This window comes from Lissotriton vulgaris, chromosome 2_1 (assembly GCF_964263255.1).
Source record: "Lissotriton vulgaris chromosome 2_1, aLisVul1.2, whole genome shotgun sequence".
In the NCBI taxonomy this organism is placed as follows: domain Eukaryota; kingdom Metazoa; phylum Chordata; class Amphibia; order Caudata; family Salamandridae; genus Lissotriton; species Lissotriton vulgaris.
Window position 1 is genome coordinate 1457323230 of NC_141687.1, and position 26709 is coordinate 1457349938.

General features: G+C 43.6%; 1 protein-coding gene across 1 annotated transcript in view; it reads left to right on the forward strand.

Moving 5' to 3' along the window:
- The window catches only part of LOC147732751 (roundabout homolog 2-like), a 1033034-nt gene that overhangs the window by 791264 nt on the left and 215061 nt on the right, over positions 1–26709 (forward strand). The window lies entirely within an intron of this gene.

Below are 26709 nucleotides of genomic sequence, written 5' to 3' on the forward strand. Positions count from 1 at the left end.
GGTAGTGCAGTGGTGTATGGGTAGTGTAGGGGGTCGTGCTAGAGGTAGATTTAGGGTTTAGAGTAGTGCAGTGGTGTTTGTGTAGTGTAGGGGTTCGTGCTGGGGTAGTGTTTTAGGGTTTAGGGTAGTGCAGTGGTGTTTGTGTAGTGTAGGGGGTCGTGCTGGGGTAGATATAAGGTTCAGGGTAGTGCAGTGGTGTATGGGTAGTGTAGGGGGTCATGCTGGGGTAGATTTAAGGTTTAGGGTAGTACAGTGGTCAATGGGTAGTGTAGGGGGTTGTGCTGGGGGTAGATTTAGGCTTTAGGGTAGGGGTTCATGCAGGGTAGTGTTTTAGGGTTTAGGGTAGTGCAGTGATGTTTGTGTAGTGTATGGGGTAGTGTTTTAGGGTTTATTGTAGTGCAGTGGTGTTTCGGTAGTGTAGGGGTTCGTGCTGGGGGTAGATTTTGGATTTTGGGTAGCACAGTGGTGTTTGGGTAGTGTAGGGGGTCGTGCTGGGAGTAGATTTAAGGTTTAGGGTAGTTCAGTTGTGTTTGTGTAGTGTAGGGTGTCATGCGGGGGGAAGTGTATTAGGGTTTAGGGTAGTGCAGTGATGTTTGTGTAGTATAGGGGGTAGTGTTTTCGGGTTTAGGGTAGTGCAGTGGTTTTTGTGTAGTGTAGGGGGTTGTGGTGGGGGTAGTGTTTTAGGGTTAAGTATAGTTCAGTGGTGTTTTTGTAGTGAAGAGGGTAGTGATTTAGGGTTTAGAGTAGCTCAGTGGTGTTTGGGTAGTGTAGGGGGTCGTGCTGGAGGTAGATGTTAGGTTCAGGGTAGAACAGTGGTGTTTGGGTAGTGTAGGGGTCATGCTGGGGTGGTGTTTTACGGCTTAGGATAGTACAGAGGTTATTGGTTAGTGTAGGTGATCGTGCTGGGGTAGTGTTTTAGTGTTTAGGGTGGCGCTGTGGTGTTTGGGTAGTATAGGGGGTCGTGCCTGGGGTATTGTTTTAGAGTTTGGGAAGCGCACTGGTGTTTGTGTACTGTAGGGGTAGTGTTTTAGAGATTAGGGTAGCGCAGTGGTGTTTGGGTAGTGTAGTGGATCGCGCTGGGGTAGTGTTTTAGGTCATGCAGTGGTGTTTGTGTAGTGTATGGGCCTTGCTAGGGTAGTGATTTAGGGTTTAGGGTAATGCAGCGGTGTTTGTGTAGTGTAGGGGTTCGTGGTGGGGGTAAATTTAGTGTTTAGGGTAGTGCAATGGTGTTTGGGTAGTGTAGGGGGTAGTGCTGGGGTAGTGTTTCAGGGTTTAGTGTAGTGCAGTGGTGAATGGGTAGTGTAGGTGGTCGTGCTGGGGGTAGATTTAGGGTTTAGGGTAGTGCAGTGGTGTTTGTGTAGTGTAGGGGTTGTGCTGGGGTAGTGTTTTAGGGTTTAGGGTAGTGCAGTGGTGTTTGGGTAGTGTAGGGGTCGTGCTGGAGGTAGTGTTTTAGGGTTTAGGGAAGTGCAGTGATGCTTGTGTAATGTAGGGGTCGTGCTGCGGGTTGTGTTTTAGGGTTTAGGGTAGTGCAATGGTGTTTATGTAATATAGGGGTTGTGCTGGGGGTAGATTTAGTGTTTAGGGTAGTGCAGTGTTTTTATGTAGTGTAGGGGGTCGTGCTGGGGGTAGATTTAGAGTTTAGGGTAGTGCAATGGTGTTTGTGTAGTGTATGGGGTCGTGCTGGGGGTAGATTTAGTGTTTAGGGTAGTGCACTCGTGTTTGTGTAGTGTGGGAGGTCGTGCTTGGGTAGTCATTTAGGGTGGTACAGTGGTGTATGTGTAGTGTAGGGGTTTGTTTTGGGGTAGTGTTTTAGGGTTTAGGGTAGTGCAGTGGTGTTTGGGTAGTGTAGGGGTTGTCCTGGGGGTAGATTTAGTTTTTAGGGTAGTGCAATTGTGTTTGGGTGGTGTAGGGGATCATGCTGGGGTAGATTTAGGGTTTAGGGTAGTGCAGTGGTGTTTGTGTAGTGTTTGTGGGTTTGTGCTGGGGTTAGTGTTTTACGGTTTAGGGTAGTGCAGTGGTGTTTGGGTAGTGTATGGGTCGTGCTGGGGGTAGATTTAGTTTTTATGGTAGTGCAGTGGTGTTTGGGTGGTGTAAGGGGTCATGCTGTGGTAGATTCAGGGTTTAGGGTAGTGCAGTGGTGTTTGTGTAGTGTTTGTGGGTTTGTGCTGTGGTAGTGTTTAAGGGTTTAGGGTAGTACAGTGGTGTATGTGTAGTGTAGGGGGTCATGCTGGGAGTAGTGTTTAGGGTTTAGGGTAGTACAGTAGTGTTTGTGTAGTGTGGGGGGTTGTGCTGGGGTAGTGTTTTAGGGTTAAGGGTAGTGCAGTGTTGTTGTGTAGTGTAGCGGGTATTGTTTTAGGGTTTAGTGTAGCGCTTTGTTTGGGTAGTGTAGGGGGTTGTGCTGGGGTAGATTTAGGGTTTAGGGTAGTGCAGTGGTGTTTGGGTAGTGTAGGAGGTCGTGCTTTGGACGTGTGTTAGGATTTAGGGTAGTACAGATGTGTTTGGGTAGTGTAGGGGGTCGTGCTGGGGTAGTGTTTTACTGTTTAGGGTAGCGCATTGGTGTTTTGGTAGTATAGGGGGTCATGCTGGGGGTAGTATTTTAGGGTTTAGGGAAGCGCAGTGGTGTTTGTGTACTGTAGGGTGTAATGTTTTAGGGGTTAGGGTAGTGCAGTGGTGTTTGTGTACTGTAGGGGCTCATGCTGGGGGTAGTGTTTTAGCGTTTAGGGTAGTGCAGTGGTATTTGAGTATTGTAGGGCGTAGTGCTCACCAGGGAGTTAACTGGAAGTCTACTTCTGGTATTGAAAGTGAATGTTCAGTCTGCATGTCAGAATTTTCAAATTAAATAGAAGAGGATTCGAGATCTCTCTTAAAACATGCCCTAAGTTTTTTTTCTACAACACTAACCATAATTTCTATGACAAAATGAACCCCCTCATTTTGTTCCTTTTTAAATTAACTGTTTTAAGTATGCCAGTTTATTCCAATCAAGATGGCTTCAGGTGTGCCATAATTTTGTCATAAGTAAGACTGTTAGTGCTCTAGTTGTTCTTTAGAACACTCTGGGTAGCTGCAGTAGAACACAATGGAATCAACTGCCAGGCTGCTCCTGTTGAAATATAACAGGAAGATAATTGAGATTGTAGTGTAGTTCCTATGTTCCCAATAGGCTCCGCGCCTTGAAATAATATATACTATAGATTTGACGTAGGACTGAGGTCTACTAGGTCTCTATCGAATATATTAGACTTAATTGTGAGTGCCAGCTAGCTCAGAGGTCACTAGAAAGTTTCTCGAATGAACAAGAAGGGATTAGTTTCTGACAACCGCATAAACATGACAACTTTGGTTCCCAAGAATAAGAAATGTATCTCTAGAGTCGTGGAAACAATAGATAATTATTTTTCTCAGTCAATCGTGCATTCTTCGTTTCACCAGAGGTGTAGAGGTGCAGAGAAATAAAGAGAGAAATAAAGAGACAGGCGTTTTCAATAAAAAGGTTACTATTGAACAGTCTTCTTTCTCATGCAGAGGAAATGAACTGCTACAATTGTAATACTGGTTGCAAAGTACAATGCATACAGTACGAAGAGTATTACAAAATAATACTGTAAAAGCATGATATGATTTCTAAGCCATAAAATATATAGAATACATACATTAATAAATAAAGACTAAAAAGTACTCAACTGGTGCTTCTAAAATACGTCTACACCGGTGTACCTAACCTAGTTCTAGTACAAGGGAAGAGGTAAGTGAGGTGTAGCTTAGTTTCAGTATTCTTTTGCCAAGAACCTATCCATGAATTCTAAGGGTCTAATCAGTTCCGTACCTTGGTTTTAGAATGAAGGAGGTCTGGTATCTCTCTCTCAGGACTCGATTTTCCAACAACCCGCAAGGGTAGCTTGGAAACACTGGAGCTGGATTTCTCTGCTAGATAAAAGACAGCGTCTCTCTCAGTGCGTCTGCTGGAGGGTCGGCTTCCTTCGGCACTTGCTGCGGCGAGCTGTGTGGTGTAGGTAGATAGTCGAACTGCTCCAAACCACCGCGTGTTTGCCTGGGCAAGTGTGGGCATATTTATACCTTGATGCAGAGTTTGACGTAAGGTTGGACATAATAACGTCATCAAAGACTCAATTCTTTGAAAACTACATGAGTTCTTGGTTAAATCACTATTCACGCAAGCTGAAGTCCCTGACTGCTGAAGGCGGGTTTTTCCAAGAAATCGTTGTGGATTTTCAGAACTAGTGGAAGTAGATCTGCTGTATTTGGACTGCATAGGCTAAGTCTAAATATGGTTATGATTTCTATGCCTATATAAGGATAGCGTGATTTATACCTATATATGGGCATGAATCAGGAAAATTACTCTAGGGTCCTAAATTCATATACAACAAGATCTCACTTAAAACATGTCCTAATTTTTCTTTCTACAGCACTAACCATAATTTATAGGACAAAATGAACCTGCTCATTTTATTCCTTTTTAAATTAAATGTTTTAAGTGTTACCAGTTTATTCCAATCAAGATGGCTTCAGGTGTGCCATACCTTTGTCATTAGTAAGGGTATTAGTTCTCTAGCTGTTCTTTAGAACACTCTGGGAAGCTGCAGTAGAACACAAAGCAATCAACTGACAGGCTGCTCCTGTTGAAATATAACAGGAAGATATTTGAGATCTCACTTAAAACATGTCCTAATTTTTCTTTCTACAGGACTAACCATAATTTCTCTGACAAAATAAACCCCCTCATTTTGTTCCATTTTTAATTAAATGTTTTAAGTGTTATCAGTTTATTCCAATCAAGATGGCTTCAGGTGTGCCAACTTTATGTCCTAAGTAAGACTGTGAGTGATCTAGTTGTTCTTTAGAACACTCTGGGTAGCTGCAGTAAAACACAAAGGAATCAACTGCCAGGATGCTTCTGTTGAAATATAACAGGAAGATATGTGAGATCTTGCTTAAAATATGTCCTAATTTTTCTTTCTACAGCACTAACCATAATTTCTAGGACAAAATAAACCCCCTTGTTTTGTTCCTTTTTAAATTAAATGTTTAAGTGTTACCAGTTTATTCCAATCAAGATGGCTTCAGGTGTGTCATAATGTTGTCAATAGTAAGGCTGTTAGCGCTCTAGTTGTTCTTTAGAACACTCTAGGAAGCTGCAATAGAACACAAAGCAATCAACTGACAGTCTCTGCCCTTGCCAGATGTCCATGTTTTACTGAGAATGTCAGACTTTATTATCACATGACTGAGAAAGATAATGTGAATATACAGAAAATATGCTATCATTTTAGCTTCTGGAGCACTTACCAAACCTCTATGGGACAAGTATTAGAAAATAGTTTTCTTTCAAACAAGATTCATGATATCCCAGCAGAAGGCTTTTTCACATGGTAAAATCACCTTAGAACACACCACAATTCCTAAAATGAGTATGGTACCATCAATACATGATTTATAATGTAACTTTAGTCTTAAAAACTTCTATTAACTGCAAAGCTTTTTAATGAGGTGCTATCATGTATATTGGTCCCAAGATGGTTGCCAACACTTCTTGGATGAAGTGCTGACAGCCAATCAGATCTCACAATGAGATGTGTTGTTAAGCTCCGCCCAGATGGATATATGTATGTTTTTCCTTTTATATCTAAAAAACTACTGAACAGATTTACACCATTTAAGCAAAAGGCACGAGTCTGAACTAAGGGCTACCTCTTTGCCAAATTTGGTGTAATTCCGTACAGCAGTTCGGGCTGTAACCGGTTCCTATGGAAAATTGCATGGGGAAAACACATTTTGAGACCCCCATTTTTTCTCAGCCCCCGCTTCACAAATCACCCTTGGACGTTCGGGATAGGAGCGGAGCAGACCTGGCCATTAGTTTTGAACATTTCAAGAAGATTCGTCAACTGGCCCCAAAGTTATTCCAAATAGAATGTTGCAGATTTCTTATGGAAAATAGGTCCTAACTATAACTACCTACTGGCGACTGCATACATACATATATACATACATACATACATACATACATATATATTACAGCTACCAAATTCTACCAGGCAATACCTCCTGATAAAGAAAACAGCACTCGCAGGGGCGGTTTCCAACCAACTTTATAGGAAACCTCAGCACGTCAATATATATCTATATATCTATATATATATATATATATATATATATATATATATATATATATATATATATATATATATATATATATATATTACCTACTGGCGGTCGCCAGTAGGTATATATAGTTAGGATTTTTTCTCTATGGGACTTTTGAAAATTCTATGTCTAATAACTTTGGCGTTTGTGGACGGAATCGGCTGAAATTTTCAGGAAAATGGCACATTTTGTTTCTGAGCAGCCCCTGAAAATTCGGGGGGGTTTCATCAAGGGGGGGCCGAGAAAAAAGGGGGGTACCAAAACGCGTTTTTAACATTGAGTTTTCCATAGGGCCTTTGGCCTCACTTTTAGCTCGAACGGCTGAATGGATTTGCACGAAACTTGGCAAAATTGTAGGGACTGTTAGCCCGATGTTCCTTTGCTGGGTCTCAATATATGTGCTCCAGTGGATTTTGAGAAATTAACGTTTTAAAAAACAGATATATCTGTGACAGCGTCCCGGGTAGCGCTCCGGTTCGCAAACTTTTCGCGTACCGGAGCTTTGCGAAGCGAAGCTGATTGGCTCTCCGGTGTCTGTCAACATTCTAAACAGTCCGGAGCGGCCGCCATCTAGTCTCTCGGTAGGATCGAGAGACAAGAGGAGGAGAAAAACGAAGGGGGAATTTAATGAAAGGGGGCAAGGTAGACCCTTCTTGACCCCCTAGGAATGATGATGGGATTATTAAAGGGTCCCGTGGGGCAAATAAAAAAAATTTGATTTTTAGCGGTAGAAGCGCTTTCCGGTTCGCGAACCGGGTAGCGAATCGGGACGCGAAACGGGAATTCGCCATTTTGTGTTTCGTTTTAATTAAATTACAAGATGGAGGAAAAATGTGAGAAATGGGTATAAGGGGGTACGGGAGACGTATCCTGACCCCCTATGTTTTCTGAGGGTGGCTGAGGATGCTCATATATGTTGATACTTGTCTTCCAGCGGCTGCGCGTGAGCGTTTTTTTTTTTTTTTTGCTGCGTGACGTCTGTTAACGTTCGATTCAAAGGAAATCAGGAAGTGTTGACCGCCATTTTGACACTGCGAGTAAATATATTGTTAAAAATAATTGTTATAAATTAATTCGTATTGATAAACATTGTCTGCGCCATCTGGCATTTTTTCCAATGCCACACTTTTGTCGTGCACGGCAGCCATTTTAGATGCCTTGACCAGACCCACTCTCTGCACGCCGCCGATCCTCAGCATGGCTCCCCACCCTCGCAAGCATCTCCCCCACGCACTGGTCACCCCCGCTATCTGTCTTATGCATGGGCTATAAACCTCCCCCCATCTGCGCTGCTCTTCCCTGAATATCACACCCTGTGCCCGCCCGACACCTCCCTTTCACCCTATTCACTACCGCACCCTCTGACACTCCTCTTCCTTTGTGTCTGATTGTCCAGGCCGGTCCCAGGCTATCACCTAGCCCTGCGGATGTAGTTTATGGCCTCAACTGTAAAGAATCTCCCCTCTTCAAAGGAGTTATAGTAGATCAAGGCCCCCACCTCATGAGATCCGTCACACCACACGCGTTCCTACTATCTGATAACGATCCTGTATTGTGATTGGGGAGGGGATTCTCACTGTGAGGGTGTGTGGGACCGAGCCTGAAGCGGAAGATTCCAGGGATGCCTTTTTGTACATCAAAGTCTTCACAATTATGTGTCACATTAAAAATATATAGCACTCCAACAAAGTAGTAGGATTATAACACTTTAATAACTTATAAATATATACAAAGCACCAAAAACAGTAAACACATTAAAAAAAAAAAATTAAACAAAAGCAACAATGGTCAGTAGCGGTCTGTTGTGCGAATAGTCCGAAGGCAGCACAACGCGCCGAGATCTGGACGGCAGCCAGGTGATGTCCTTTACTTGCCGCACTAGTCTTGGCATCCTACAATGCTGCACCGAAAAACGGCGTGGGGCGCCCCGGGGGGGGGGAGGAGGCGGCGTGAACGGGCCTCCCCAGGTGGAGGCTCGTCTGCTGTAGTGGGGCACCCTTTTACCGTTTCAGTCACCAATCAGCAGTTTTCCGCCCGCTTTTGCTGCACTGTGCCTCATCCGCCATTCAGCTGTTTACCGCCCGCTCTTGCGGCTACAGCGTCTCGTCCACCATCCAGTAGAATTGCGCCCACTCTTGCGGTGCAGCAATAGGTGGCTGCCACAGGACTCTTAAAATGGCGGCCGTCTCTTCGGATTTGGGCCTGGTCCACTAAAATGTCCCTGGGACACATTTGAACTCGGACATTTGCCTGCTAGGGCTTGGGCCCCATTCTCGAAAGCGTCCCCTCAGCCTTGAAGATTCTACAAAAGTCATTGGGGCCCCCGACTCCCGCAGGCTTCCGGTGGGGAGCGGCTGCCATGATTGCTTGCGGAATGGCCACGACGGAGCTACGAGATGGTGGTGCTCTCATGCTGACGCCAGCTTCAGTCTGAAACATCCAGAAACACTGTAGACTATCAATTCGATGAGTTCCGGTGGAGCCCCAACGTGACCCGGTAGGGAAGAACTTGCCCTCCCCTTTTTTGAGTGATGGTTCTTGTTGCCTGTCCCCTCTGTTGTCATCTAACGGAACCTTTTTGGATTGCCGAGTGAGAAAAAAAAGGTGGGGCTTTCATCGTTTGGGAAAAAAAAATGTTTCAATCCAATGAAAAGTGTTATTTTTAGGTCCTATGATCAAGCATTTCATCATTAGGAAACCAAAAGTAAAATGAACCAATGAAAAGTTTTATAAACAGGTCACATGACCTGTTATGCGGCTTTGGGCTATAAAAAGCCTACAAAATCCGTTGGCCTGTGAGGCGGCGTCAGTAGCGGACCGATGTGCGAATAGGCCGAAGGCAGCACAACGCGTCGAGATCCGGATGGCACCGAGGTGGTGTCCAGCAAGTTGCCGCACTGGTGTGGCTATCCTACAATGCTGCGCCGAAAGACGGCGTGGGGTGCCCGGGGGGGGCTCTCCCCCCCCTCCTAGGTGGAGGCACCTCATGTGCAGTGCGGCGCCCTTTGCCGTTTCACTCGCCGTTCAGCAGAGTTGCGCCCGCTCTTGCGGTACAGCGACTCACCCGCCATCCAGCTGAATTTCTCCCACTCTTGCGGTACAGCGACTCACCCGCCATCCAGCTGAGTTTCGGCCTCTCTTGCGGTACAGTGACTCGAACGCGCCGAGATCCGGGTGGCGCCGAGGTGGTGTCCAGCAAGTTGCCGCACTGGTGTGGCTATCCTACAATGCTGCGCCGAAAGACGGCGTGGGGTGCCCGGGGGGGCGGGGAGGCGGCGCAAACGGCCCTCTCCCGCCTCCCCAGGTGGAGGCATCTCATGTGCAGTGCGGCGCCCTTTGCCATTTCACTCGCCGTCCAGCAGAGTTGCGCCCGCACTTGCTGCTACAGTAGGCCGAAGGCAGCACAACGCGTCGAGATCCGGATGGCACCGAGGTGGTGTCCAGCAAGTTTCACTGGTGTGGCCATCCTACAATGCTGCGCCGAAAGACGGCGTGGGGTGCCCGGGGGGGGGGCTTAAACGGGCCTCTCCCGCCTCCCCAGCTGGAGGCACCTCATCTGCAGTGGGGCGCCTCTTAGCGTTTCACTAGCCTTCCAGCTGAGTTCCGCCCTCTCTTGCGGCACAGTGCCTCACCCCCATCCAGCTGAGTTCCGCCCGCTTTTGCGGTACAATGACTCACCCGCCATCTAGCTGAATTGCGGTTACTCTTGTGGTGCAGCGATAGCCGGCTGCAACAGGACTCTCAAAATGGTGGCCAGCTCTTTGGATTTGGGCCTGGTCCACTAAAACGGCTCTGGGACACCTTGGAACTCGGACGCTTGCCTGCTAGGGCATGGGCCCCATTCACGAAAGCGTCCCCTCTTTTGACTGATTGTTCTTGTTGCCTATTTCTTCTGTTGCCATTTAACGGAACCTTTTTGGACTGCCGAAAGACCGCTGGTTGGTGGAGACATTTTGACTATATCCTGGACCTGCCCGGCCTCGCCCAAAATGGCGCCGGTATAAATGGGACTCGTAACTCCTTGTTGTGTACTGGTTGCCCAACCTTGATATCACGAGATACGTATGCAGTTTTGAAGCACATGGCGGGCGGAGACGAGCATTGATTGAACATTTGGACATCCCTATTGATATTAAGTTCTGATGTGTTATTGATTACTGTACTATTGAAAGCTCGAATTAACGTCACCCATGGTACTTGCCCGCAAATGTATATCTAGATAATTTTATTGTAACTGGCCCAGTCGTACTTTAATTATAAAATGTACGTCCACCGTTTCCGCAAATGTTAGACACCTTAGTTCTTGCAACCTAATGGGTCGCCCGTTACGTTCTTCTACAGTGTAAATGTTCCCTCATCATATACGATTCCAGTTTGCTCCGTGGCCGGCCCACGTGGTTATAGGCCCGTATTTGTATACTGACATTTTCACAATAAAGGTTTTTAAAACAAAACATGGTAGTAGTACCTACATTGGTAAAGTTTTGAATAATAGCCACTGTTTTCGAATCAGTAAAGGCAAGTGAAATAAAGCAGTCCAATTACATGACGGTTAAAAGGTATAATACGCAGGAACGCAGTAAAGATAAATGGTCAAGGGCTGTTGTGTTTTCTACTCCTGCAACATAAAGTGATCGATAAGAATCTGATATTCATGCCTATCAGCGACTAAGACAGCAGGCCGAGCCTCTTTTGTTCAACGGCTCCCTCATGCGACGAAGAAACGCCCTTTTTCTCGAAAAAGGAATATTTTACTTGCAGGACAGTTGTAAATTTCCCGGGAAAATACATTAGCCTGGAACATTGTTAGTGATAAACTGTAAATGCATCTGGGTCCTTTGCTTTACAAGTCAGAGTGAGAAAAAAAAAGGTGGGGCTTTCATCATTTGGGAAAAAAAAATGTTCGAAAGCAATGAAAAGTGTTATTTTTAGGTCATATGACCAAGCCTTTCATCATTAGAATAACAAAAGTAAAATGAACCAATGAAAAGTTTTATTAACAAGTCACATGACCTGTTATGCTTACGTTACGCGCTGCGCGCCGCGCTCTGGATCGTTTCCGGGAAGCTGCGCCTCGCGCACCAGAGCACTTCCGGGTGCGCTAACGCGGCGCGTCATATGACACATTACGCGACAACGCAGGTCCAGAATATAGTCAAAATGTCTCCACCAACCTGCGGTCGGAACACAACCCCTTTCAGCAGTCCAAAAAGTTCTGTTAAATGACAAGAGAAGGGACAGGCAACAAGAACAATTAGTCAAAGAGGGGAGGGCAAGTTCTTCTCTACCGGGTCACGTTGGGGCTCCACCGGAACTGATCGAATTGGTAGTCTACAGTGTTTCTGGATGTTTCAGATTGAAGCTGGCGTCAGCATGAGAGCACCCCGTGGCTACGTCGTGGCCATTCCGCGAGCAATCATGGCAGTCGCTCGCCACCGGAAGTCTGCGGGAGTAGGGGGCCCCGGTGACTTTTGTAAAATCCTCAAGGCTGAGGGGATGCTTTTGGGAATGGGGTCCATGCTCTAGCAGTCAAGCGTCCGAGTTCCAAGGTGTCCCAGAGCCATTTTAGTGGACTAGGCCTAAATCCGAAGAGCTGGCCGCCATTTTGAGAGCCCTGTTGCAGCCGCCTATCGCTGCACCGCAAGAGTGGGCGCAATTCAAGTGGATGGTGGGCGAGACGCTGTAGCCGCAAGAGCGGGCGCAACTCAGCTGGTTGCATGAAGCGCTGGGGTGTACCTGAGAAACCTCCACCTGGGGAGGTGGGGGAGGCTCGCTCGCGCCGCCTCTCCCTTCTAGTACATCCCACGCCGTCTCCCGTCTCCTGGCGCAGGAATATGTGATGGTCGGACTAGGGCACCGCAGGACGTGTCTTCAGGTCAAACGGATTGTGGGACAATGTTCAGAATGGAAGAGTCACCAAAAGGCAAAAAGTTCCTCTTGACCCCGGGAGTCGGCCGCCTATGTCGGGGGCGATCTCAGGCCACACCAGGGCAACAAGACTTGGGGAGGGGGTCGGAGCCAAGCGCCCACTCCGAGTCCGCGCCATCACACCGCCCCTCGGAGGCCTCCGTCAAGCGGTTCAGGGAGGCACCGCATCACATTGATTTCAAATGCAGTCAGGTCCACAAACGGCCCCCACTTACTTTGAGAATAGTAAAGCTGCAGCAGGTGCAAATAAACTTCAGACAGTGTTACAAGCGCTGCTCGGAACCCTCAACTATGGCACCCAACATCCAGGACTTATGCCATTTGTGCAAGGCAGTGACATCGAAGCAACTCAGGGACCAAGGAACATACCATATCCAGAGTCCTTCCCACAGCGTCTGCCTTCCTTCTTACCTAGTTATGGTTCTTTCACTCCCACTCCAGGCTTTTAGTCTGTGGATGGAAAACCATGAACCTACACTCACGTATGAAAATCTTAATATTGATGCTTGACTGAGGCCAAGGAGATCAGAGTGCATGAGTCTCATGCTCGATCGATTGAGCTAGCCGGTTCAGGCAACAAAAAGGTGGTGGTGGGGGTGGCGGCATCAGCAAGGCATCCTCACACACAACTTGTCGGATATCAGCTCTGGATGTACTGGGAACGAGTCTTGGCGCTTGGTGTCGTCCCCGGGCAATTTGCACAACGGTCCTCCACCCCTAGGCCGCCAGCTATGCTACCTCGACAGGAATAGTGATGGATGTTGCAGCAGGCTGCCATGTAAATAGTTATTTAATAAAACGTTTTACCCTGTTACTTTGCTGGTGTGTTGTATATATTTATAATATTTGCATAGGGTTTGTTGTTATTTTGGGCGGGGTGGGTGGCGGAGCCGACTGTCTTGCAGCCATCATGGTGTCGAGCTCAGTTCATGTCACTAGTTTCGTATTTCTCATGAGGGGTTGTTCCTAATGTTTCTATTTTAGCAAGGTCGAAAAGTGATCCCATTAGTGGCCTACTGATTTTGCTCGATTCCTTTTGTTTTTTTAAAACGATTTTTCACTATCTGCAAAGACTAAACAGAGTATTGTGACTCTGTGCTTGTTTGTAAATAGAGAATGAACCAAAGAGAACCAATTCTAAAACAGTAAATGCTTGGATAACAATCAATGAAATGGAGAGAGAAGCAGGCACGACGGATTACAACGGGGGCAAAGGTCTGCGTTACCTACCCTTCACTATCTGCAAAGAGAGAATACTCCTAAAAGAAAAGAGGGGGGGGCAGCGTTCAAAGCACATCAGCGTGCATAAACACGAAAATGTTTTTATCTATCAAGTACTTGACATTTTAAAGCTTTTCATATTTGCTATTAAAAAACCATTGAAATTCACTGAAAAAAACATAGGTTATAGACCATATATAGTTAGGAATTAGCATTCACAAAACCTTGAAAATTCACTGAAAAAACCATGGGTTATAGACCATATATAGTTAGGGATTAGCATTTACAAAACCTTAATTTACTCGTACAAAACCATTGAAATTCGCATATATAGTTAGTTGCACTAACTATATATCGCGCACCCGCAATCCACTGCTGATCATGTCACATATTACATCATTCATGAAGTGGTCAATGACATCACTGATGACATCACTGGTGACATCTCAAATGACATCTCTGATGACATCTCAAATGACATCACTGATGACATCACTGATGACATCTCAAATGACATCACTGATAACATCACTGATGACATCTCATTTGACATTACTGATCACATCATTGATGACATCATTCATGTGATAATACGATGAACCTCTTCAGACTCTAATATAACCTTAGATACACTCAGTGTAAACAGACACTCACAGACTGGCACTCATCCATGGAGTTACTCACACACCTAGTCAGTCATGCAAAGAATCAATCACACCTCCATTTCCTCAACTATACAGTTATACACACCTTACTTATTCAAACATATACTAACACATATTTACTCTCTTATACAATCCCTGATACAAGTTCACAATGATCCATACAGCCACTCACACATTCACTGGCTCTTATGCACAGTTATTTATATATGTCAACTCTCACATGTCCTGTGTTTTACATATGTACTCACTTTGACATGTAGCACTGAGATATCAATTCACTCACCAATACCCTCATACACACAGTCAACCGCCCATGCAGCTGTTTCCACATGCACTTTTGAACCCATACATCTAGTGAATCAACGGCCCACACCTCTATGCACAGAGTCATACACCTCCCAGCCACCCACACACACACTCAGTCTCCCATACAAATACTTGGGCAACCAATCAAAAACCCATATAGTTACTCATATAGCTACTGATCAACACATGCAGCAGTTTACAGAACAACAGACATAATGATGCACAAATTAAGACAGTTTAGTCACTAACCCATGCACTCAGTGAGACACATTTAATCACTCACTCATACAGTCAGTCAGGCACCTACTAAATCCTTCATCCAGACACTTATACATCCACTCATTCTTCAATATGTAAGACATATTTTAACTTTACAGAAACATACACTCACTGGATGATGTCATCAGTGATGTCATCAGTGATGTCACTGACCATGTCATGAATGATGTAATATGTGACATGATCAGCAGTGGATTGCGGGTGCGCGATATATAGTTAGTGCAACTAACTATATATGTGAATTTCAATGGTTTTGTACAAGTAAATTAAGGTTTTGTAAATGCTAATCCCTAACTATATATGGTCTATAACCCATGTTTTTTTCAATGAATTTTCAAGGTTTTGTAAATGCTAATTCCTAACTATATATCGTCTATAACCTATGGTTTTTTCAGTGAATATATATATATATATATATATATATATATATATATATATATATATATTTTCACTGAAAAAACCATAAGTTTCACACCAGTTATAGTTAGGAATTAGCATTTAAAAAACCTATTAAATTCACTAAAAAAACATAGGTTTCACATCAATTATAGTTAGCTGGAAATTTTACTGACATAAAACCATTGAAATTCCATGTTATAGTTAGTTGGACTCACTATAACTTGCGCGTGTAATGCACTGCTGATGACGTCACATATTACATCACTCATGACATGGTCAGTGACATCACTCATGACATCACTGATGACACCATCCAGTGAATGTGTGCCTTTCTGAAAAATAAATATGTTTTATATATGTATATGTAAAGGTCGATGGAAGAATAAATGTTTAAATAAGTGTGTAAATGGATGTTTTTTTTAAAAAAAAATGATTGGTTAACTGGCTTATTAAGTGTATCTTAGTGAATACATACATTAACGAGTAATGTTTAAATATATGTATCAGTGTTTCACTTTGTGTATAAATGGCTGCATGGGTTGGTGAGTAGCTACATGTGTGTGTATATAGATTATTAGATGTTTTTTTAGTATCAGTATGAGTGTCTTTATGGTTTAGTGGGAGTGTTACTTAGCACATAGATGCATCAATGACTGACTCACTGTTTGTATGTTTTTTGAAGACGGCATATGTGCAGGACTGTATGGGTGGATGAGTGTGTATATGCGTGTGTTAGTGAGTGAATGACTGTCTCATTAGTGCCTTTATCAGTAACTACATATGTTTTAATCTAGTATATGTGAGTATTGATGTATATGAGTGAGTATATGTGAGAGTGAGAGATTGAAAGAGTTCTTGTTTAAATAATTATGTGTTTCTATAAGTGATTGTTTAAGAGAGTAAGTATGTGTAAGTTTCCTTAGAAGTAAGGTGGTAGTCTGTGTATAGCTGTATATGCAAATAAATGGATGTTCAATAGTTTATTTGCATGTGTGAGTATGAGTGTGAGTAACTTTTGGATGACTGTCGGTGTGTAACAGGATGTATAGGTGTATCACTACATATGATGAGTGTATATATGTATGAGTGACTATATAGAACTGTTGGTGAATGAGTGAATGTGTATATAGATGGTGGAATTATTGCATTGGTTGTTGTAACTGGTATGGGTATCTCCATTTTTAAAAAAAATTTAATTTATATTTTTCAATATGTGTTTCATGGGTTACATTACAGTGAAAGGAGGTCTGTCACTCTGTCACAAGGATGATGTCATAAGTGATGTCATGAGTGATGTCACTGACCATGTCATGAGTGATGTAATATGTGACGTCATCAGCAGTGCATTACATGTGAAAGTTATAGTGAGTCCAACTAACTATAACGTGGAATTTCAATGGTTTTATGTCAGTAAAATTTCCAGCTAACTATAACTGATGTGAAACCTATGTTTTTTTTTAGTGAATTTAATAGGTTTTTTAAATGCTAATTCCTAACTATAACTGGTGTGAAACCTATGGTTTTTTCAGTGAATTTCATTGTTTTTTTAAATGCTAATTCCGAACTATAACTGGTGTGAAACCTATGGTTTTTTCAGTGAATTTCATAGGTTTTTTAATGCTAATTCCTAACTATAAGTCTCACTTTATAAGTAAGACTGTTAGCGCTCTAGTTGTTTAGAACACTCTGATACATTCTGTCATTGGGCTACAGTTGGGCTATATTTGAGCTATATTTTTTTTTTTGTCTCTGGTGGCCATCTTTGGGCTACATTGGGCTACATTTGGGCTACATTTTGGCTCTAACATATATAAAGCCCAATGTAGCACAATACATATTTTTCCAAAGTTAATTTTCGTAAAAACCACTTAAGAATAGGGCTACCTGTCCCTACAATTTTTCCCATTTTTTAATTTTTTTATTTTTGGAGCGCTCCCGGTGCGCGCCCCGAGGAGCGCCCCGAAAAGCGTACTTCTATAAAGCGCCCCAAAAAGCGTACTTCTATAAAGCGCCCCGGGGCGCGCTCCTGGGAGCGTCCCGTGAGCGTCAATATCGCGAACGAAAACATGATCGTGCCGTATCGCGTAGCCGCGTCGGCGTGATACGCACGGCGTAAGCGCACCCGGAAGTGCTCGAGCGAATACGATCGCGCAACGTAAACATCCGACGCGCTTACGCGACGCGACCTGGGGCGTGCCCCCGGGCACTCCCGGGGGCACGTAGCGTAAGCGCGTCGGGTCATGTGACCTGAAAATAACACTTTTCATTGGTTCATACCAGTTTTGGTTTCATAATGATGAAGCCCCTGGTCTTGTGACCTGAAAATAACACTTCTCATTGGTTCAGGACAGTTTTTTTTTCCAAATAATGAAAGACCCCACCTTTTTTCCTTATTCTGACTTTGTCCTTTGACTGGGAAAGACCTGTTTGTACCTCTCTGTACCTTTTTGATCTTTATAATGGCTGCAGCAGCAGCTGGTGCATCTGCCCCACCACCACCACCAAAACAACCAAGAGGACCAGCTCAAGATTACATTGGTGGTCAACAAGAGGAGGAGGAGGAAGAGGAAGAGGAGGAGGGGAGGAGAAGATGGCTGCCTGAACAAAATACCCCATACAAGCCCAAGCCACACATTGTATGGGAGTTTTTTTCACTCCCAGAGGGCAAGAAAAAAGTGAATGCGGCCAAGGTAACTTGCCTAATCTGTAATGAAGAACTCTCAAGGGGCAACCCAAACAAAAAATATTTCTTTGGTAACAATACCATGATTCGACATATGACCCGTAAGCACCCTAACAACTATTCTCGTGCAGAGCTCAGAGAACTGGCCAGTAACCTCCCCCAGTCTTCAAGGACCACCTCCCAAAGAAACGAACCCACTTCATCGGGACCAGAAACATCAGAGATGATGCCTTGTATTCAGCCACGATTTGCTTATTTTAAAATAACTTGTACTGCATGTGGCAAGCTTATCTCCTATGGTGAAAAGAGCGTAAAGATCATCGTCCTTGCAGGTGACAATCACAAGTGCCCCAAAAAGAAGTAATTTTTTGGGTTTTTTGCTTCAGTTGAGCCAGTTTCAATTCCCTTTTTTTTGTTTCTCCCCCTAAAAAAATACAAAAAAAATATAAAACTGTTTTGAAAAGCCAAAAAAAGTACAAAATGTTCAAAAAACAAAAAAAATATATAAAACAACAAAAAGAAGAAAAAAAGTTCTTTTTAGAACTACCTCCAATTTCTAAAAAAAGGCTTCATTTTTTAAAAACTCTGTCATTCTTTTTCCTCATAGTACGCTCCCCGGTCCGCTCCCCGGTGCGCGTACCGGGCGCTCCCCCCGCGCAAAATGAAAAAAAAAAATATATATTTTAAATGCCCCGCGAGGCCCTTTTATAGCCCCCACATCAAACCTAGGGAGTCAGAGGAGGTCTATCCCTGACGCCTTATGGTCATTTCCCCCTTTGTTTTAGCCACCTCTTGTGTCTCGATTTTACCGAGACACAAGATGGCGGCCGCTCCGGACTGTTTCGAATGTTTACAGACAACCGAGAGCCAATCAGCTTTCCTTGCGCACCTCGCGTGGCGCACCCGGAGCGCTCCCCGGGGCGCGTACCGGGGCGCTGCCATAGATATATATATTTTTTTGAACCTAAATTACTCAAAATCCACTGGAGCACATATCTTGAGACATAGCAAAGGCCCATCGGGCTACCAGTCCCTACAATTTTGCCAAATTTGGTGGAAATCCATTCTGCCGTTCGGGCTAAAAGTGAAATCGACCGCCCTATGGAAATTAACATGGGGAAATCGCGTTTGGGACCCCCCTTTTATCTCAGCCCCCACTTGACGAATCCCCCCCAAACTTTCAGGGAAGGACCGGAACGCCGCGAGGCCATTTTGAGGATATTTTCAGGCAGATTTGTCAACCAGCGCCAAAGTTATTCCAATTAGAATTTTGAGATTTAACATTGAAAAAAATCCTAACTATACCTACTGGCGACCGCCAGTAGGTAATATATATATATATATTTATATTTACATATATATATATATATATATATATATATTCACTGAAAAAACCATAGGTTAGAGACCATATATAGTTAGCTGGACATTTTATTGACAAAAAACCAATGAAATTCCATATATAGTTAGTTGCACTAACTATATATCGCGCACCCGCAATCCACTGCTGATGATGTCACATATTACATCATTCATGACATGGTCAGTGACATCACTGATGACATCACTGATGACATCTCAAATGACATCACTGATGACATCACTGATGACATCTCAAATGACATCACTGATGACATCATCTAGTGTCTGTGTGTTTTTGTAAAGTTTAAATATGTTTTACATATTGAAGAATGAGTGGATGTATGGAAGACTGAGTGTGTGTGTGGCTGGCTGGGAGGTGTGTGACTCTGTGCATATCAATGTGTACTTGTATCAGTGATTGTATAAGAGAGTAAGTATGTGTTAGTATATGTGTGAAAAGTATGGTGTTCTGTGTTTAACTGTATAGATGAGGAAATCGAAGTGTGATTGATTCTTCACAGGACTGACTAGGTGTATGAGTGCATATGATAGTGTTGTAATAATGAGTGACTGTATGTATGAGTGATTGTATGGGTGAATGAGTGAATGTGTGTGTAGACGTAGGAATCAGTGAGTGCGTATGTAGTAACTGGTATTGGTGTGTCATGATGTCATCAGTGATGTCATTTGAGATGTCATCAGTGATGTCATTTGAGATGTCATCAGTGATGTCATCAGTGATGTCACTGAAGTATGGTGTTCTGTGTTTAACTGTATAGATGAGGAAATGGAAATGTGATTGATTCTTTACAGGACTGACTAGGTGTGTGAGTAACTCCATGGATGAGTGGCAGTGTGTGAGTGTCTGCATAGGTGTATGAGTGCATATGATAGTGTAATAATGAGTGACTGTATGTATGAGTGATTGTATGGGTGAATGAGTGAATGTGTGTGTAGACGTAGGAATCAGTGAGTGCGTATGTAGTAACTGGTATTGGTGTGTCATGATGTCATCACTGATGTCATTTGAGATGTCATCAGTGATGTCATCAGTGATGTCATTTGAGATGTCATCAGTGATGTCATCAGTGATGTCACTGACCATGTCATGAATGATGTAATATGTGACATCATCAGCAGTGGATTGCGGGTGCGCGATATATAGTTAGTGCAACTAACTATATATGGAATTTCATTGGTTTTTTGTCAATAAAATGTCCAGCTAACTATATATGGTCTCTAACCTATGGTTTTTTCAGTGAATTTTCAAGGTTTTGTAAATGCAAATTCCTAACTATATATGGTCTATAACCTATGGTTTTTTTCAGTGAATTTCATTGGTTTTTTAAAAGCTAATATCTATAGCTGTAAAATATATTCTTTATTACGTGACGTATCACGTAGCCACGTGAGACGCCTCATGACGCGTCGCATAACCGTGACGTATCGGTTCTGCAGCGCAAACAAAACCCGTAACGTAAGCGTGCCGGAGCACGCTTACAGATATATATATTTTTTTTAACCTTAAATAGACAAAATCCACACGTGCACATATCTTGAGGCCTTGCAAAGGCACATCAAACAAACAGTCCCTACAATTTTGCCAAGTTTGCTGGAAATCTATTCCCTTAATTTTTTTTTTACTGTTTCTCTTGGTTTTCCCCTTGTTACGCTTACCGGGACGCTACCCGGTACGCGAACCGGACGCTCCAAAAACACAAGATGGCGGACTCCCGTTACGCTGCCGGTTAGCTGCCCGGTTCGCGTACCGGGAAGCGCCTCTACCGCGAAAAATCGCGGGGGACTTTAATATCCCCCTCATAAATCCTAGGGGGTCAGGAGGGGTTTACCTTGCCCCCTTTCCTTCATTTCCGCCTTCTTTTTTCACCACATCTTGTCTCTCGAACCTACCGAGAGACAAGATGGCGGCCGCTCCGGACTGTTTACAATGTTGACAGCTACGCTGCCGGTTAGCTGCCCGGTTAGCTGCCCGGTGAGCTGCCCGGTTCGCGTACCGGGACGCGCCTCTACGGCGTAAAATCGCAAAATTTTTTGCCCCGCGGGGCACTTTAATATCCCCCTCATCAATCCTAGGGGGTCAGGAGTGGTCTACCTTGCCCCCTTTCCTTCATTTCCCCCTTCGTTTTTCACCACATCTTGTCTCTCGATCGTACCGAGAGACAAGATGGCGGCCGCTCCGGTTTGTTTAGAATGTTGACAGACACCGGAGAGCCAATCAGATTCGCTTCGCGAAGTTCCGTTACGCGTCAGGTACGCGAACCGGGGCGCTAACCGGAGCGCTGTCACAGATATATATATTTTTTTAAACGTTAATTTCTCAAAATCCACTGGAGCACATATATTGAGACATAGCAAAGGCACGTCGGGCAAACCATATCTACAATTTTGCCAAGTTTCATGTAAATCTATTCAGCCGTTCGAGCTAAAAGTGAGTCCAACCGCCCTATGGAAAAATGAATGGGAAAAACGCGTTTTGGGACCCCCCTTTGTTCTCGGCCCCCCCTTGACGAAACCCCTCCAAATTTTCAGGGGCTGCTCAGAAAAATAATGTGCCATTTTCCTGAAAATTTCAGCCAATTCCGTCCACAAACGCCAAAGTTATTAGACATAGAATTTTCAGAAATCCCATAGAGAAAAAATCCTAACTATATATACCCTCTGGCTATCGCCAGTAGGTAATATACATATATAAACATATGTAATCTGCATATCTATATAAATATAAATGCATGCATACATATACATATATGCATACATATGCATGTTATTTACATGAAAGTTTTAAAAACACTAATAAAAGCAAAGCTAAAAAGCCACCTCATTACAAACAGAATGGCTTTAACTTAAACGAGGGCGAGATCTATTGCATTTTCAATGCTTGTTTACTTTGGTTCTATCAAGAAGGCATTCAGATGTGTCACACATTTGCCATAAATTCTGAATGTTAGCACTCTAGTTGCTCATTAGATCACTGTAGTAAAGCTAGTGCTCACCAGGGAAGTCTGCTGCTAATCATGGTTTGCAGCCATTTTCCCGCATTTTTTATCCCGCAGACTTTCAGTCCGCATACCATTATCCCGCAAGGTCATTGAGCTCGCATACCATTATCCCGCATTTTTTCAAAACGCATGTGCATTTATCGCGCATGCCTTTACAAAGAATTACGTTTTAAAGGCATGTATGGTAAATGCATTTGCGTTGTGAAAACCACGATGACGAGAGAGGTAAGTGGGTTTGTGTTAATTTTTTCGTGGGTTAGTGATTGTGTAGTGTAGTGTTGTGTAGTGTAGTGTTGTGTTAGTGTAGTGTAGAGTTGTGGTGGTTGTTTAGTGTAGGGTCATGCTGGGGGTAGTGTTTTAGGGTTTAGGGTTGTGGTGTAGTGTTTGCGTAGTGTAGGGTCATGCTGGGGGTAGTGTTTTAGGGTTCAAGGTAGTGTTGTAGTGTTTGCGTAGTGTAGGGTCATGCTGGGGGTAGTGTTTTAGGGTTTAGGGTTGTGTTGTAGTGTTTGCGTAGTGTAGGGTCATGCTGGGGCTAGTGTTTTAGGGTTCAGGGTAGTGTTGTAGTGTTTGCGTAGTGTAGGGTCATGCTGGGCGTAGTGTTTTAGGGTTTAGGATAGTGTTGTAGTGTTTGCGTAGTGTAGGGTCATGCTGGGGGTAGTGTTTTAGGGTTTTGGGTAGTGTTGGAGTGTATGCGTAGTGTAGGGTCATGCTGGGGTGTAGTATTTTAGGGTTTAGGGTAGTGTTGTAGTGTTTGCGTAGTGTAGGGTCATGCTGGGTGTAGTGTTTTAGGGTTTTGGGTAGTGTTGTAGTGTTTGCGTAGTGTAGGGTCATGCTGGGGGTAGTGTTTTAGGGTTTTGGGTAGTGTTGTAGTGTTTGCGTAGTGTAGGGTCATGCTGGGGTGTAGTGTTTTAGGGTTTTGGGTAGTGTTGTAGTGTTTGCGTAGTGTAGGGTCATGCTGGGGTGTAGTGTTTTAGGGTTTTGGGTAGTGTTGTAGTGTTTGCGTAGTGTAGGGTCATGCTGGGGGTAGTGTTTTAGGGTTTTGGGTAGTGTTGTAGTGTTTGCGTAGTGTAGGGTCATGCTGAGGGTAGTGTTTTAGGGTTTAGGGTAGTGTTGTAGTGTTTGCGTAGTGTAGGGTCATGCTGGGGGTAGTGTTTTAGGGTTTAGGGTAGTGTTTTAGTGTTTGCGTAGTGTAGGGTCATGCTGGGGGTAGTGTTTTAGGGTTTAGGGTAGTGTTGTAGTGTTTGCGTAGTGTAGGGTCATGCTGGGGGTAGTGTTTTAGGGTTTAGGGTAGTGTTGTAGTGTTTGCGTAGTGTAGGGTCATGCTGGAGTGTAGTGTTTTAGGGTTTTGGGTAGTGTTGTAGTGTTTGCGTAGTGTAGGGTCATGCTGGGGGTAGTGTTTTAGGGTTTAGGGTAGTGTTGTAGTGTTTGCGTAGTGTAGGGTCATGCTGGGGTGTAGTGTTTTAGGGTTTTGGGTAGTGTTGTAGTGTTTGGGTAGTGTAGGGTCATGCTGGGGGTAGTGTTTTAGGATTTAGGGTAGTGTTGTAGTGTTTGCGTAGTGTAGGGTCATGCTGGGGGTAGTGTTTTAGGGTTTTGGGTAGTGTTGTAGTGTTTGCGTAGTGTAGGGTCATGCTGGGGGGTAGTGTTTTAGGGTTTTGGGTAGTGTTGTAGTGTTTGCGTAGTGTAGGGTCATGCTGAGGGTAGTGTTTTAGGGTTTAGGGTAGTGTTGTAGTGTTTGCGTAGTGTAGGGTCATGCTGGGGGTAGTGTTTTAGGGTTTAGGGTAGTGTTGTAGTGTTTGCGTAGTGTAGGGTCATGCTGGGGGTAGTGTTTTAGGGTTTAGGGTAGTGTTGTAGTGTTTGCGTAGTGTAGGGTCATGCTGGGGGTAGTGTTTTAGGGTTTAGGGTAGTGTTGTAGTGTTTGCGTAGTGTAGGATCATGCTGGGGGTAGTGTTTTAGGGTTTAGGGTAGTGTTGTAGTGTTTGCGTAGTGTAGGGTCATGCTGGGGTGTAGTGTTTTAGGGTTTTGGGTAGTGTTGTAGTGTTTGCGTAGTGTAGGGTCATGCTGGGGGTAGTGTTTTAGGGTTTAGGGTAGTGTTGTAGTGTTTGCGTAGTGTAGGGTCATGCTGGGGTGTAGTGTTGTAGGGTTTTGGGTAGTGTTGTAGTGTTTGCGTAGTGTAGGGTCATGCTGGGAGTAGTGTTTTAGGATTTAGGTTAGTGTTGTAGTGTTTGCGTAGTGTAGGGTCATGCTGGGGGTAGTGTTTTAGGGTTTAGGGTTGTGTTGTAGTGTTTGCGTAGTGTAGGGTCATGCTGGGGGTAGTGTTTTAGGGTTTAGGGTTGTGTTGTAGTGTTTGCGTAGTGTAGGGTCATGCTGGGGGTAGTGTTTTAGGGTTTAGGGTAGTGTTGTAGTGTTTGCGTAGTGTAGGGTCATGCTGGGGTGTAGTGTTTTAGGGTTTTGGGTAGTGTTGTAGTGTTTGCGTAGTGTAGGGTCATGCTGGGGGTAGTGTTTTAGGGTTTAGGGTAGTGTTGTAGTGTTTGTGTAGTGTAGGGTCATGCTGGGGGTAGTGTTTTAGGGTTTAGGGTAGTGTTGTACTGTTTGTGTAGTGTAGGGTCATGCTGGGGGTAGTGTTTTAGGGTTTAGGGTAGTTTAGTTGTTTAGTGTATGCTAAAGGCATATTCGTTCTAAAAGTTTTCGTTATTTTAATTTGCGGCCTAATAGTACATGCGGGATTTTTTTTGCGGACTGATGGTATGCGGGATTTCGTCATATATTCGCTAATCATACTTTCTATGGCAAAATGAACCCCCTCATTTTGTTCCTTTTTAAATTAAATGTTTTAAGAGTTACCACTTTATTCCAATCAAGATGGCTTCAGGTGTGCCATACCTTTGTAATAAGTAGGACTGTTAGCACTCTAGTTGTTCTTTAGAACACTCTGGGACAATCTGTCATTGGGCTATAGTTGGGCTACATCTGGCTGATATTTGGGCTACATTTGGTTTTTTGTCTCTGGTGGCCATCTTTGGGCTACATTGGGCTACATTGGGCTACATTGGGCTACATTTGGGCTCCAACATATATATAGCCCAATGTAGCCCAATTTATATTTTTCAAAGTTAATTTTCGTAAAAACCACTGGAGCCTATATCTTGAGACATAGCAAAGGCACATCGGGCTACCAGTCCCTACAATTTTGCCAAGTTTGGTGTAAATCCATTCAGCCGTTCAGGCTAAAAGTGAGGCCAACCGCCCTATGGAAAATTGCATGGGAAAAACACGTTTTGGGACCCCCCTTTTTTCTCGGCCCCCCCTTGACGAAAACCCCCCAAATTTTCAGGGGCTGCTCAGAAACAAAATGTTCCATTTTCCTGAAAATTTCAGCCAATTCTGTCCTCATAAGCCAAAGTTATTCGACATAGAATTTTCAAAAATCCCATAGGAAAAAAATCCTAACTATATATACCTACTGGCTATCGCCAGTAGGTAATATATATATATATATATATATATAAATATATATATAAATATATCTCCAACAAGGTGTTTAATCGGTACAGGACAAATATAAAATAGATAAAAACAATCACATTCCATCTGATTGGACTTTGAAAATTGATTATACAACCATAAAGCTCATAATACAAACACAGTTATTACAATAATCATGGGATAGGCACAATATCATACTTTAAAACTGCCAGTACAAAAGAGAAATGTCCGAAAGCTAAGTGCAGAAAGCAAATTCATAACACTATGTGGTCACAGTAAAAGTCTAAAAAGCATTTAAAATGTACTCTAGTTAAAAATCATGGTATTAAAAGTACACGTTAGAAATCATGGAGCGTCTGTTGTTAAAAATTTGCTACACTTATACCAGACATTATGTAAAAAATGTACTAACATCAAATACAATTAAAGGAGATGTATCACTTTTTTAAATTCTCTGGGCTACAAGGTATCTAGTCAAACCCAAGTTTTAACAAACTGGGGCAAATCCATTAACCCCTTCCATGCGGCTGCGATTCCCCTGGTGTGCTGTAAACAACACGAACAGGGGTGGGCCGTGACGAACCCCAGCCGTCATCAGCACACGAGCACCGTAGTGCATGACGGCTGGGGTTCGTCATCAGCATGGAAGGGGTTAACATAGTGACCCAAGGTATTCTGGACAAAAAACATAACATGTATCTCTGTCTCGTCTTCAAGACCACAAGCTAGACAATGGCTTGAAGCCAGGTCTTTTTTCCATTTGTTTATGAATTGTCTCAACAAGAGAGTGCCTAGCAAAAAACGAACATACAGACTATTAGCTTCTGATGGAGAACAATTTATATAGTATATCACTCCGGTAAATTCTTTTAAATTGTACCTCTTTGTTGACATAAATAATGCATCAGTAAAGTGTTGTGGTCCATTTTGTCACTAAAAATGTATAGCTGACTTGATATTCACAGAGTATCTATCTAGGGGTAGTTGGCTTTACATATACTTGTAGCACCCAAAGATCACTCTAGAAGCGTTGCATTGCTGTGGTATCGTTGATAGTATCTTGCTGAAGGTCAGTTGTTAATTTATCTTCCCACCACTGCAAACAGTGTGTGGCCTAGTAGTATAAAAAGTACATTGTAGTAGCACTACTTTGTTGTATGTTGCATGGTGTTATAGCAGTACTGTTTATAATGCT